The sequence below is a fragment of the Ctenocephalides felis genome, unplaced genomic scaffold, assembly GCF_003426905.1.
Source record: "Ctenocephalides felis isolate EL2017-DRISC unplaced genomic scaffold, ASM342690v1 CF-g0.4_SCAFFOLD_01886, whole genome shotgun sequence".
NCBI classification, from domain to species: Eukaryota; Metazoa; Arthropoda; class Insecta; order Siphonaptera; family Pulicidae; genus Ctenocephalides; species Ctenocephalides felis.
In genome coordinates, this window is record NW_020538040.1 from 6,158,645 (window position 1) to 6,175,173 (window position 16,529).

The following is a 16,529-nucleotide window of genomic DNA, read 5'->3' on the forward strand; positions in this document are numbered from 1 at the left end:
GGCATTGTAATTTCTCTGAAAACTTTTTTAAAAAAAATGAATTCGTTTAAAATACTTAAATTTGTTCGAAAATCTTCAAGAATTGAATTGAAAAATTAATTTTGCACAAAATCTTATCTTATGCTTTAATAAGATGAGATTTTTGTATTGGAACTCTACTTTATGGAATAGTTATAATAATTTGAGTTTTGAATAATATTTTGAATATTTTTATTTAAAAAAGTTTGACTCTGTTTTCCCTTCAAGGAAATGCAACTGCAATTCAAAACAAAAACAAAAACAATATAATTTAATTAACAGATCGTTAATTAATTATAATTAGTTGTTGTTACAAGATTTATTACGACAACAAAATCTATGCACGCGTCGATTGATATATATTTATGAAGAATATATATATATGATTTTTTTAAAAATATAAATTGTTAGATTTTTTATTTTGCTCGTCAGTAGAGTTCTTTTTCATTTTTTTAGTTTCTTAGTTTAAATATTTCGTTTAAAAAATTTCATTAATATCTTATAATAAATGATTTAACTTGCTTGTCAGTACAGTTCTGTTTTCTTTAATTGTGTTTTGCTCGTCAGTAGAATTCCTTTTAGAGTAATGGAGTACTTAGAGTAATTTGTCAGTAAAGTACATCACATCGTTTGTACCTATTTGCTCGTAAGTAGAATTCTTTTTTCTCTAATTGCAACATTTATAATATAAAATCAATATATTAGTTAAATAGGAATTTAACTCTTTATTCAGTCTGCTCGTCAGTAGAGTCCTTTTTTCCTGTAAATAAATATTTGGCTTGTTTCATCCAGAGTACCATTTTTAATATAAACTTTAGCCACATTTTTCCTAATTTGCTTGTTAGTAGAGTTCTTCTTTCTTTCTTTGCAACATTTATATTATAAATGAATATATTAAAACTCTTTATTCAGTTTGTTCGTCATTAGAGTTCCATTTCTAATATAAAATTTAACTACATTTCTCTTAATTTGCTAGTCAGTAGAGTTCTTTCTACTCTCTTTGCAATATTTATATAATAAATTGGATAGAAATGAATCTCTTTATTCAGTTTGCTCGTCAGTAGAGTCCCTTTTCCTGTACCTATGTGTATATATTAGTCTTGTCAGTATAAATTATCTCTCTCTCTTGTTCATAGCTTGCTCGTCAGTACAGTTCCATCTTTCAATAAAAATTCAACATTTTACTAAATTTGCTCGTCAGTAGAGTTCTTTTACTTTTCTTTGCAACATTTATATTATAAATTGAATATATTAGTTAAATAGGAATTTAACTCCTTATTCAGTTTGCTCGTCAGTAGGGTCCCTTTTCCCTTTAGCAATATATTTGTCTCGTCAGTATTATGTCCATGAGAGTAGAGTTCTAATTTTCAATATAAAATTTTATTACATTTTTCTGAAATTGCTCGTCAGTAGAGTTCTTTTTTTAAATGTGAAAATAGTGTCTTTTAAAAAATAAATATCCTGTTGTTGCTTATTCAAATTTAACCAAATTTTTCTGATTTTGCTCGTCAGTAGAGTTCTTTTTTTCCTTTATTTATTAATTCTATTCTATTATTCATAGTTTGCTCGTCAGTAGAGTTCTTTTTTTCTCTCTAACTTTGTATCAAGCTCGTCAATATAAAGGCAGTATATTTGATTTAATTTCTGTATTAAGTTAATTATTATTTATATACACCACTAGTTCTTCGTATGTTCTAGAATGTTCCAACGCGACTTTGTTTAATACAATTTAATAATAAAACAACCGACAACAGGTTTTCCCGTGCAAAATTCTATCGAACAAACTTAAACCCGTTGCTTTGATTTTTATATGAAAGAAACGAGAGATAGTGCGACGGCTGGGAGAAAAATTGTACTGATTTAATAAACTCAAGACAAAATATAAACTTAAAACTAATATTACATTATGAGACTAATTATAAGTAAGTTTAGCCAGATAAAAAATAACATTATTGTTGTTTCAAGAAAATAAAACTATTAATTACTTATGATATTTTTATAAAGTTGATTATTATATATGGATGCAATATGTGATTCCAAAATAAACTAATATTTAATTCGAATATTAAAAATTTGTCTTTTTGTTTTAATACTTATTTACAATATCTATTTCTATTTTTTTAATATGATGTATGTTAGATAATTTCTTAATTTTGCTCGTCAGTAGAGTCCCTTGCAACAATTAGTCAAATACTCATTTTTAATTTAAAAAAATGCTAGTTTTTAGCACGTTTTCTTTCTTGTATTGCCGAATGTACTGAACCTGCATGTCTCAAAATTTTTTGCTGTGTTGATATTGTCAATACGAATCGAATAGTTTTTGAATCATCCTAATCGGTGGAGCCGTTCTCGAGAAATGTCAAAGAAACCTCTTTAACACCTTTTTTCACTGGTATTTTCGAAACCGCTAGACCTGCCTTTTTCAAAAATCAATACGCTATTCACACCTTGAATAGGTACGAATCGATTAGATTTTGAATGATTCAAATCGGTTCAGCCGTTCTCTAGATACAGTAAATTGAATATAAACTTGTGCTATGTTCTTAATTTTTTATCAATCAGAGACCTCTTCAGGTCATTCTGGGTACTTACACATTGTTTTGTGACGTTTATTGCGTTTTTGAGAGAACGGCTGGACCGATTTTGACGGTTCAAAAGCCATTCGGTTCGTATTGACTGTACGGAAAAAGTGCAGGTTTTTGTACAAAGCAGGTCCAGTAATTTAGGAAATCCGGAAGTATAAATAAAAATGTTATGAGGTTTTTTATATTTTTGAGTGAACGGCTTGACTGATTTTGATGGTTCAAAAGATATTTGATTTGTATCGACTGTACGGAAAAGTGTAGGTTTTTGTACAAAGGCAGGTCTAGATTTTTAGGAAATCCGAAAGCATAAAAATTGACTTAAAATATCTAAAGCCCTAGAGCATGAATTCGCTTTAAAAAAATAATTGTTTTAATATAAGATTATGTACTAAATTTTACGTATACGTTTCTGCAAAATACTATTTTTTTGTAATTATTTTATTTTTAATAATTTCTGATTGTTACTAATTTATTTTAAAGATATAAAAAGTGTATTATTTTTGTAAAGTGTATTACACTATACAGACCAACAGACAGCAACACTATTTTTTTAAATATTAATTTTGATTAAATAAATCCAATTTTTATTTTTTTAAATAAAAAAATATGTATGATAATAAATTATTGGTTTTATAACTAGCTTTTTAATTTTTTTTTTGCAATTCACAGCAACTTGCCAATAGACACCATACACCACATGTTTATTTCTACATGCAAGTATAATCTAAAAAACACAATTTTTGTATGATGATTTTATTAAAATTTGAAGCATCTACAACGTGTTACTTATATATTTGTTATATTACGATTATAATTTTATCTATTTCCGACTACAATCGATTATTAAACTGATTTTTTCTATTTTTGAGTAAAATTTGACACCAACTGTCACATTATCTATCATATGCGAGCGTGGGCGTGAAATGCACTTGTTGTCATTCGCCGTTAGTGCAGGTGTGGATTTTTGAAATATTTCACTTTGAAGGCGATTTTGTAAGGGAACTAGGTGTGGTGGAAGTATAAAGTCTTAGGATAGATTGTCAAGTGTTTCATAGGCTTTGAGGATTTTCAGAGATTTTACGTATTTGTAAATTGGACTTTTGGTTTGGGAGATATTTAGGAAATTGTACAAAAATGTACTTGAAAGTACTTTTGATTTAAATATTTTCTAAAAAATCAAAAAATTACCCATGCTAAGCACAGTCTAAGTGACAACTTGGTATAAATGTATTCGCTTGTGCGTTTAGATTGTGACTTTACTTTAAAATTTTGCAATTTCGACTTTTGGTTAAGGAGATATTAAGGAATCTGTAAAAAAAGCACGGGATGTAATTTAAATGTTAAGGGAAATATTCTAATATGAATATTTTCACAAAAATGAATAAATTACTAAGGCTAAGCACAGTCTAATTGACAACCTGGTACAAATTTATTTGCAAGTGCGTTTAGATTGTGACGATACAGGAGCACTCTTTCAATTGGTGACATTTTTGGTGTATTTTTTTGGTTTTCAATTTGGAGGTGATTTTGTAAGGAAACTAGGTGTGGTGTAAGATCAAAGTCTTAAGGCGGATTGTACAGTGGTTTATTGGTTTTGAGGACTTGCACAAATTTTGCACTTTAGACTTTTGGTTTAGGAGATATTCGCGAATATGTATAAAAATGTCCTGCACAAAGTGTGTGTTGTAATTAGGTGTATTTGAAATTTGTGTATGTACAAAATATTAAAGTATAAGGAAAAAAAAATTAAAGTATAAGGAAAAAGGATTCAACTAACAAATAATCTGCAGCTAGTATTTATATTTTACTAAAACTTTGTTCTACAAAAGAAACCCACTCATAAATAAATATATATTTACCGCCGTTTCAAAAAAGATGTTTCTAAGAACTCTAAAAGGTTTCGCAGACATTTTTAATAATTTATTTGTTTTTTACATTATATATATATATATATATATATACATATATATATATACATATATATATATATATATATATATATAATTTTATAATTATCTTATCTGCCTTCAGGATTATTTATTGCTTTCGAGAATTTCGAACAAGGGTCTCTTTCGGCTCCATTAGAGTCTTTAGATATTTTAATTATTTTGTTTTTATTTTAAGAAACTTGGCAACAATGTTGCTTCTAACTAAGAAAAAAACGGTAAAAATATACTAAAGAAAAATGGGACTCTATTTAGGATGATGAACAAAAAGGACTCAACTGACGAGCAAATTAAATTAATAAAAAAATCTACTCTACAGTCGAACAAAATTATAATGATATAAAAAGAAATTATTAACAGTTGTCGTTCATTAAACAAAAGGGACTCTACTAAAAACAAAATTAAAAGAAACTTTACTGACTAGCAACGAAAAGCAATATAAAAAATAACTCTACTACAAAAGAAACAAAAGGGACTCTACTGACGGGAAACCATAAACAATATAAAAAGAAACTCTACTGACGAAACTAAAGGGATTTTACTCACGAGCATAAAACTAGCTAGTGGGGCATGGCCGTACCGAAAATTAATATTTTTAAAAACTTTTAAAATCTTTTAAAAACTTAAAAAAAAAAATTAGATTTTTGAGTATTAAGTGTTTTGAAAAAAATGCATTTTTTGAAAAATTTGTTTTTTTATATTTCGAAATTTTCTTTACTCTGAATTTTTCTAAACATTTTGAACTTCAATTGTGCTGTAATATTTAAAAAACTTTTAATATTTTTCAAAAACTCCCAAAAAAGAGATTTTTGAAATTTTTGGAAAATATTCACTTTTTCTAAAAAAAAAATTCAATATCTTTTATATTTCGCTTTTTTTATACTTTGAATTTTTCCGAAAATTTTGAACATTTTTCCAAAGCAATCGTGCTGCAATTCTTAAAAAAACCTTTAATATTTTTTAAAATCTTTGAAAAAAAGAGATTTTTGAAATTAGAAAATATTGACTTTTTTGAAAAAAATGATTTTTTTTAATATTTTGATTTTTTTTATACTTTTATTTTTTCTGAAAATTTTGAACATTTTTTTCAAAGCACTCGTTCTGCAATTTTGAAATAACTTTTAAGATATTTTAAAAACTCTGAAAAAATTAGATTTTTGTTTATTTTGAAAAAAAATTGTCTTCTGTGAAAACTTTGAATTTTTCTGAAAATTTTGAACTTTTTTTCAAAGCAATCGTGCTGCGTGTCTGTTTTAGAGAAGAAATATCGAAGCGCGTAAGCGCCGCATCGCAGTCTAATGGATAAACATTGGTACGGAACCCATAGAAATGTAAACAAAATTCATACTTATTACTAAAATATCTTATAATTTGATATGCATATGTCTAATGATCATTTTTGACCGCCAAATCGTATTTTTTCACTTTTTTTACTGGATCTCCGAAACCGCCTGACCCACCTTCCCAAAAATTTAAACAATTCTTCGTCAATACAAATAAAATACAAATAAAATGTTTTTTGAATTATTCAAATCGGACGCTCCGTTCTTTCAAAAAACTGAATTACCAATTTTTGTTCTGTATTTCCGGATATTTACCACTTTTTGTTCTGTTTTTCCGAAACGGCTAGACATGCCTTCGCCGAAAACTAATCAGCACGTCTCCTTATCAATAGAAATCGAATGTTTTTTTAATTATTTAAATCGGTGGATCCGTGTTTCCGAAATGGTGGACGAAAATTTGTATACGCACACACACACATCAATTTCTTCTAAGGCATGCCAAAATGTTCAGAAACCTCTGAAACGTAAAGATGTATAAAAATTTTCGTTTTTGATTTTCTTAAGGGAAGTTAAAAAGGACTCTACCGATAAACAAAAATATCTATTTTTATATTTCAGATAATTATTTAATTTTTGCCAGTAGCCACTCTTTTTTATATCGATTTTGAAATTATGAATTTTTATTAGGTCCCATTTTTCTTCTTACGTAATGACTCTGTTTTCGTCAGTAGAGTTCTTTTCTATTTATTAAGTTACTAATTAAGTTGCTCGTCAGTAGAAGCCTCTTTTTACCTACTAGATATTTATTTAATTTGCTTGTCAGTATAGTCAGTAGAGTTTATTAACTTCCCGAAGGAGAAGTTTATGTTTTCATCAAAAAATCCGATCCGCCAATTTTATGTTTTCTCGACTTTTCAAGCCATTCTGAGTCGAATGAGAACAAATTTAAGGGAAAAGTACGTGTGTGTGTGAACAGATTTTTTGCCGTAAATCGACGTTTTCTCCAAAACGGCTGGACCAATTTCAAAAATTTAAAAGCCATTCGATAGTATTGGTTGGGAATCGTGCTGATTAGTTTTTGGTAAAGATCGGCCGGGCCGTTTTCTTGTAATAAAGTTTAAAAAAAAAAAATTTCGACGATTTTTATGATTTTTTTTTTGACGGTAGATACCATAGTTTTCTAGGTCATACTAAAATATTACGGCCCTACGACAACTCGTTTAACTTTAAAAATTTGTCAAAGTTTGCAAAAATTGGTATCGTTTTATTGACATTTGTCAAAATGAAATCTTTGATCGACGTTTTCTCAAAAACGCCTTAACCGATTTCAGAAATTTAAAAGCCATTTGATGTATTTCGATGAGGACTATCATATGTCAGTTTTGTGCGACGATCTGCCAAGCCGTTTCTTTGCAATTTGAAAAAAAGTGTTAAACTTTTCGTCCAGATTTGAGCTCATCCTAACGAACCGATTTTAAAAAATCAAAAACTGTTCGAAAGATATTAGTTGGGAATGGTAGTGATTAATTTTAGGTGAAAATCTACCGAGCCGTTTTCTTGTAATTGTCTGTTAAAAAAAAATTTAAGTCGATTTTCAAGGAACTTTTTTTGGCGATATATACCATGGTCTTATAGAACTTACTGTAATATTACGGCCTTACGACAAGTAGTTTAATTTTAAAAATTCGTCAAACTTTGCTAAAATTATTATCGTTTTTTTTAAAGTAGGATTAATGAAGTATATTATTTACTCATTTTTTTCAATAAGTCGATTATTCACACATATCGGGAAGTTCATGTAACTTGCCTCAAGGCTAAATACCGAACCAACTAGTTTTATTATTTTTTTATTTAATTTTATTTTTTCATTTATTAAACAAAATCAATGTGGCTTTTTACATATTGGTTCATTTCTTCACTAATCATATTCCCATACAAGAACCATTTTATAAAACGGTGGAACAATTTCTGTCAAATCTTAAATATTTTATAAAAGTAAATTTCTTTCTAAATACAATAAAGTGTTTAGAAATTCCGAATATTAATATCGCCTTCTTATTGTTTGACGAAAATATATATTTCGACGATTGTCGAAAGAAAAGAATTTCGAATTTGGAATTTGGAATTTTGTTATTTAGTTCGTGTCTCGGAATTTGTATAAGAGATTATATTATATCATACAATGTCATATTAAAATGGAGAGAGAACTACTCTGAAGGAATAACAAATGATTTTTGTATTTAACACAAGAGAATATATTATTATGCCAAGAGAGGATGTTGAATAACGTATATATGAATATATAATTGTATGCAAACATACATACAAATATATATATATATATATATATATATATATATATATACGCGAACAACATTCGTAAATAATTTTAAAAAATGTTTGTTTCGACACTGCATGTGTGTCATCATGCAATAGTTCTAAAATAATAATTAATTGTAAAAGAAAACAATAATTAAACTAGTGGGGTGGGTGGCATCGTGCCTTAAGGCAAATTGCTGGAACTTCCCGTACCGTAACGAAATGTTCGAGGATTACTGAATGTTTTCAAATAGATTATTATAAATATTGTAACATTGTCTAATATTTATAAGAATTATATAAACTGAATTGCAGAGTTGAAATTATTTGTTTAAAGTATATTAGAACTATAGTCAGAATTAAAAATAAAATCTGAATTATTTTCGATATACAAAAAATTAAAAAAAAAAAAAAAAAAAAAAAAATTGTACAAAATTTTTTTTTCCAAAATCAATTATTTTGTTAAGACAAGCAGAAAGTTCTTTGAATCAATTGAATCGGACGCTTAGTTCTCTCAAAAACTGCCATTTTTTGTACATTTAGCTCTGTATCTCCGAAATGGCTGGGCCTGCCTTTGCTAAAAACTAATAACCCTTTCTCCCAATCATTACTAATGGAATGTTTTTTAGATCATCCAAATCGGATGCTCCGTTCTCTCAAAAACTCGATTTCTATTTTCTGCACTCTTTGCTCCTTATCTCCGTAACTGCTGGACCTGTCTTTGCCAAAAACTAATCAGCTCTTCTCCTTATTAATAGGAATCGAATGTTTTTTAAACCATTCAAATCGGTTGATCCGTACGCTCGAAAACGTGGACGAAAATTTGTATCCATACATACATACACACACACACACACACACACACACACATCCATTTTTTCTGAGGTATGCCAAAACGTTCAGAACCTTCAAAACGTCGAGAAATGTTAAAATTTTCAATTCCGATTTTCGGCCCATTACAATAACTTACCCTACGGGAAGTTAATATTTGTTGATAATATATAATATAAATAAATAACGATAAATATTCAATTTTTTTTTTGATTATAGAGTCATTTTGTATATTTAACTCGGAAACAAATTTGAAAAATAACTGTACAGAACTCTGAAGTTTTGTTAAAATTTAGGGTATAATATTTGGATAGTGTTCGTCAAGATCTTTCATTTTATATCCCACATGCCATATTTGACGTAAAAATAATTTGACTCTTATAATTCAGCAACCCATTGGTCCACTTTTCATCTTATCTCTTGCAACTTTTGAACCGTTCGTCTGAGATGAATGGAATATTCGGCAAATTTGTGCTAAATTTATATGTTTATAATACTGTCTGATGTAGGCACCGTACAACCAGTTGGTATACTTAAAAATTGCGGAAAATGATATTAGATATAAAGTTAGAATGGTGTGTACGGAACTTCATTCGTTTTTTAAGACTGTGAATGTGGTATTTGGATAATGTTCGTTGAGACCTTTCATTTGATACCCCACATCGATTTTTACCATATGAACACATTTTGACCCAATTCGGCCCACTGTACTATTTACAGTATGCAACTAACTTAATATTGAATGCGCAAGTCGTTTGTGCATTCATTTACTAAACCGGTTGCAACTTTTGAACCGTTTGCCCAATTTAAATGAAATATTTGGCAAATTTGTGTAAAATTAAATTACTAACAATCCCTGTAAATTACTAACAATAAAGCCCTGTAGCAACTCGGTGTACTTCAAAATCACATTTCAAAACTCAAAACTGAAGTTCAGAAATGATAACTTGTCCTTGAATAAGATCAAAATGAAAAGAGGACTCTACTGACGAGCAAATTAAATAGCAACTTAGAAAACATAAAAAGGAGAATCTACTGACGTGTCAATTAAATGACAAAAAAAATACAAAACAAAATAGGACTCTACTGACGAGCAAAATACATAGCAACTTAGAAAACTCAAAGAAAGGACTCTATTGACGAGCAGAAAATAAATAGGAATTTGATGGATAAAAAGAGGACTTTACTAACGAGCAAATTAAATAACAACTTAAAAAACTAAAAGAGGTCTCTACTGACAAGCAAGTTAAATGACAAATTAAAATACTAAATAAGGACTCTATTGACGAGCAAACTTAACAGACTTAGATGGAAAATAGGACATTACTAACAAGCAATATCAATTTCAATCTGAAAAAGAAAAAATAACTCTACTGACAAACAACTCAAAAACTCGCTTATATTTTTTTTTAAATAAAACTTTCAACAAATTTTCGAACGCTTTGTTTTCTGCTAAACTAATAAAAATAGAGTGTTGTGGATTTGTGTTTAATTTAAATTAGACACCAACGAACTCTTGATCCAAATTTTGAGGTTAGGATCATATTTTTTTCAAAAAAAGTAAAAATGAACGTAAACTTAGTGCAAACTTAGTTCTTTTAAAAAAATATCCGTTAATAAGTTTGCAAAAAGTTTTGATAATGACTAATTAAATACCAATAATTGAATTTTTTTTATCCCTTTCCTTGTCACTCCTTTCTCCTCTCGCTCTTTTGTAAAATTTATTTTGTCTTAAAAATATTACTTAATTCTCATACTCATTTTACTAATTATTATTAATAACTAATTAAATATCAATAATAAAACTCACCTTTTATCCCTTTCTTCTGTCGCTCTCTTCTACTTCCTCACAACTTTAAAAACAACACAAACGGAAGTAACGACAAATCACTTCCACAAAAACAACGACTTCCGATCAGCACTTCCACTTGTCTGCTTATCACTGTCATATCGTCCTTATCTCTTATCTCTTATCACTATTTATTTATTATTTATCCCTTTATCAATGATCACTTGACGAGGTAAAAAATCACTACTACATACTGTCAATGACGTCAAAGAAATAATTGATTGGTTAATAAGAGACACCTGATTGACTCTACTGATGAGCAAAATAAAGGAAAAATTATAAAATAAAAAAGGACTCTACTGACGAGCAAATTAAATGTATAAACCCCAACTTTATAATTTTATTCAAAAAACTACATTCTAAAAATTATTTAATACTTGAAAGAAATTCAATAGAAAGAGGTGAATTTTGTTTTTTGGGTTTTCAAATGTGAGTTTAAAGTATATCGAGTTGCTGTAGGGCTTTGTAGTTTTAGACAATATTGTTGGTAATTTAATTTTGTACAAATTTGCCGAAGGAATCATTTAAATTGGACAAACGGTTCAAAAGTTACATTCGATTGAATAAACGTCTTGCGCACTCAGTGCTATAAATAGTACAGTGGGCCAAATCGGGTCAAAATGTTTTTGTATGGCAAAAATGCATGTGGGGTATCAAATGAAAGGTCTTGATGAGCACTACCCAAATATCATAACCAAAATTTCAAAAAAGCAATAAGAATCTATACAATATTTTTTTTAAATTAAAAACTCATTTGTTCTGAGTTAATTTACAAAATCACTCTCATTTGGATATTTTATTGTAAATTGTTTAATTTTAAAAATAATGTTTATCCGTTATATGCACACGGCGCTTACGCGCTACGATATTTTGTACCTAATGCAACGCGGTTGCTTTAAAAAAAAAATAAAAATTACAAAAAATAATTCAAAAAATAATTCAAAAAATAAAAAAGACTCCACTGATAAGCAAACTGAATGACAACATGGAAGAGCAAAAAAAAGGACTCTACTGACGAGCAAATTAAATGTAAAACCTTAATCTTAAAATTTTATTCACAAAACTCTAGTTATTTGAAAAAGTGAACTTTATTAGTTTTGGGGTTTTCAAATGCGGTTTTAGAGTATACCGAGTAGTTGTAGAGTATTGTGATGTTAAACAATATTGTAGATTATTTAATTTTGTACAAATTTGCTGAAGGAATCATTTAAATTGGACAAACGGTTCAAAAGTTACAGCCAATTTAATGCACACGACGCATTAAAGTAGTTGCGTACTATAAATAGTACAGTGGGCCAAATCGCTTCAAAATGTTTTTGTATGGTAAAAATCGATGTGGGGTATCAAATGAAAGGTCTCGACGAGCATATTCCAAATATAGTAGTAAAAATTTTAACGAAGTAATAAGGTTCCGGACAATTATTTTTCCTAATCATTACCTCATTTTTTCTGAGTTATTTGTACAAAATTACCTTATAATCATGAAATTTTGTATAATTTATTGTAATTTATTTAATTTAACATAAATGTTAATCGAATAGATTGATAATTTTAAATGATTTATTTAACTAGTAATATAATATCGAGTTTAATTACGAAAAAGAGATTCTTCTATTCTATGTGTAAAATAACTTTTAATGTTTTAAGGCGTTTTTAAAGTATACCGTGTTGGTGTAGAGCTTTGTAGTGTTAGACAATATTGCAGATTATTTAATTTTGTACAAATTTGTCAAATATTTCATTACAATTGGACAAACGGTTCAAAAGTTACAACCGATTTAATAAATAGATGCACAAACGCGCACTCAGTATTCGAGTAGTTGCGTACTATAAATAGTACAGCGGGCCAAATCGGGTCATATTTTTTTATATGGTAAAAATGCATGTGGGGTATCCAATGAAAGGCCTCAACGAGCACTATACAGATATATCATTGATAAATTAAACAAATCAATAGGGTTCTGTATCATTATTACAGTCTTAAATTAAAAACTTTTTTTAAGTTATTTGCATCATTCATAGTAATTGAGTAATTTATATGATAATACAATAGACAAAACAAATATAGAAAACACTTTTTAAATCTATGTCAAATTGTTTGCAGTTTTTTGTTTAAATAATTAGAACCTAAATTAGTGCGCTAAATAGTTAAAGTGTTTAAGCAAATAGTTAAAATTCGATTTAATTAAAATGTTTTTAGTAAACTTTTTAGATAATTTAATTTAACACACATTTGCCGAATATTTCATTACAGTTGGACAAACGTTTCAAAAGTTACAACCGATTTAGTAAATGAATGCACAAACGATTGTGAGTACTGTAAATAGTACAGTGGGCCAAATCGAGTCAAAAAAATTTTATATAGTAAAAATGCATGTGGGGTATCAAATGAAAGGTTTCGACGAGCACTATATAAATATCATAATAAAAACCATAATAAAGCAATAGAGTTTCGTACAGAACATTTATTCGATATCTAATATCATTTTTTGGAAAATTGCTGTAAGATTTTCACATAAGACTCTGCTAGTACTTTAAAAAAGAAAAAAATCTAATCTTTGGAAATATTTCAAATTTCTTAAAAATCTAATTTTTTTAAAGTTTTAAACAAATTTTGACCCTTTTTTTTAATTTTGATTTCGTTACGGGAATTTCCAGTAATTTGCCTTAAGGCACGATGCCATGCATTACTTTTTGAAAAAAAAAAATATATTTTTTGAAAACTTAAATTTGCAATGATGCCTTAAGACCATAAAGTCATACATAACATTTTACTTGAGGGATAAAATATTTAGGCATAAAACTAGTGGAGCGCATAGCATCTAGCCTCAAGGCAAATTGCTGGAACTTCCCGTTCCAATATTATTATTTTTTTAAAAACGATTAACATTTTTGAAAAAATTTTACTTCGAAAAAATTAGATTTTTGAGAAACTAGGACTTTGACAAAAAATTACTTTTTTTAAAAAAAAAAAATCTTTATTTTGACATATTTTGGAAATTCTGCTCTTTCAAAGCAATCATACTGCTTTAACTGCATAGGGACAAAATATAAAGCGCGTAAGCGCCGCGTCGCTGTCTAACGCATAAGCATTGGTACGGAACCCATAGGAATGTTAACAAATATATACTTATTTTCAAAATCTTTATAAAATATCTGATAATTTGATGTGCATATGTTGTCTAATGATCATTTTTGACCGCCAAATGGCATTTTTTTTACTTTTTTACTAGATCTCCGAAACCGCTAGACCTGCCTTTATGAAAATTTTATCAGTTCTTCATCTTGTCAATACAAGTAAAATGTTTTGTGAATTATTCAAATCGGACGCTCCGTTCTCTTAAAAACTGAGTTACCGTTTTTGGCACTTTTTGCCGCGTATCTTCGAAACGGCTAGACCTGCCTTCGCCAAAAAACTAATCAGCACGTCATCAATACGAAACGAATGCTTTTGAATTAAATAAATCGGTTGATCGGTGTTCTCGAAATCGTTGACGAAAATTTGTATCCGCACACACACACGCACACATGCACACACACACATACACACGCACACACATACATCCATTTTTTCTAAGGTATGCCAAAATGTTCAGAAACCTTTGAAACGTAAAGATATATAAAAATTTTCATTTTCGATTTTTTTGCGATTACTATAACTTGCCCTACGGAAAGTTAAAAAAATCAAACAATAAAAAAATCTAATTCTTTGGAATATTTGAAGTTTCTCAAAAATATAATTTTTTTCGAACAAATGTTAAAGCTTTTTTTAAAAAAAATATTTGGAACGGTAAGTTACAGCAATTTGCCTTAAGGCACTATGCCATGCACCACTGATTTTTGAAAAAAATCTATTTTTTATTTTTTCAAAACTTGCAATATTGACTTAAGACCACATCAAGTTAGTTAAGATAATAAAATATAGGCATAAAATAAAAACATATATTGCTGTCACGAATATTATGTACGTTAATAATTATATTTTAAATTAAAATATATATTTTAATAATAAAAAAAATATTATATTTTTTATTTTTCACCATTAACAATTTCGCACTTGACTGTTACAAAACACCTTTGAAAATTACCTTTAAAAAATCCACTTCACTCACATATTTTCTTTATTTTTATCACACACTAAATTAATTAATCAACCAACAACTAACTAATTAGTATCATGAATAAATCCTCCATTAATCAATTAATAAAATAATTAATCTTTTATTAATCATCGATCATCATCACTATATCGTTTTATTATCGATGATATCGTCGATATAAAATCGACACATACACCCGCGCCGTTCGACCGTTTTCCAGCGACTGCCGAGCGGCCGCTGGAGTTCCCCACCAGAGGATTTGTTGGCGTTGATTTCGTTTGCGCATGCGGGTGGGGATATAGGGTAAAGTGGTAAAGTGAAATATGATGATGGTTGTGGGATGTGATAGATTTTGTTAGGAAAGGGATGGTGGAGGTGGTTTGAAACACGGGTTTTGTCTTTTACTTTTATAAAAATTTATATTTATGTTTACTTTAGATTCATTATATAATCTTAGGGGGCCGTTTATCAATCACGTGAGACTTTTAGGGGTTTTGACAAAAAATCAAAAAAAAAGATATCACGTGTATTTTTGTTTATCTGATTTTTAAAAAAAAAAACTCAAAAATTTTCAAAACTTTGTGCCTTAAGGCAAATTGCTGGAACTTCCCGTACCAGAAATTATTAATTTTTTAAAAACGATTAAAGAAAAAAAATTACATCGAAAAAATAAGATTTTTGAGAAACTAAAAATTGGACAAAACATTTCTTTTTTTTGAAAAAAAAAACCGCCGAATGGCATTTTTTTTTTACTTTTTTCATTAGATCACCGAAACCGCTAGACCTGCCTTCATGAAAATTTGATCAATTCTTCATCTTGTGAAATGTTTTTCGAATTACACAAATCGGACGCTCCGTTCTCTTAAAAACTGAGTTACCGTTTTCGGCAATTTTTGCCCCTTATCTTCGGAACGGCTAGACCTGCCTTCGCCAAAAACTAATCAGCACGTCTCCTTATCAATACGAATCGAATGTTTTTTTGAATTATTCAAGTCGGTTGATCCGTGTTCCCGAAATCGTCGACGAAAATTTGTATCCGCACACACATACATACACGCACACACACACACATACATCCATTTTTTCTAAGGTATGCCAAAATATTCAGAAACCTCTGAAACGTAAAGATATATAAAAATTTTCATTTTCGATTTTTTGCGATTACTATAACTTGCCCTACGGGAAGTTAAAAATCAGAAATATTTTTTTTTTCTCGCAACTAAAAATATACGTGATGTTTGGTGCGGGAGGGGAGTCCGAAAATTCTTAAAAAAATGATCACGTGATTAATGGACGCTCCATGAATTTAAATACGAAAATTGCATGTCACAAAGTACTCCTCGGAAACGGCTTTACCAATTTTCACTAAATTTTATATTGAGAATCGGCTACTATATTTTTCTCACATATGAAGAAGATAAGGGTTGATAACCCTTATTTTTTTTGTTTTATTAACTTAAAATCAAGTTTGTTTTCATCAAAAAATCCGATTCCCTAATATTATGTTTTCTCTTAGACGTTTTAAGTCATTCTGAATCGAATGAGACCAAATTTAAGGAAAAAGTATGTGTGTGTGTGCGTGCGGACAGATTTTTCGC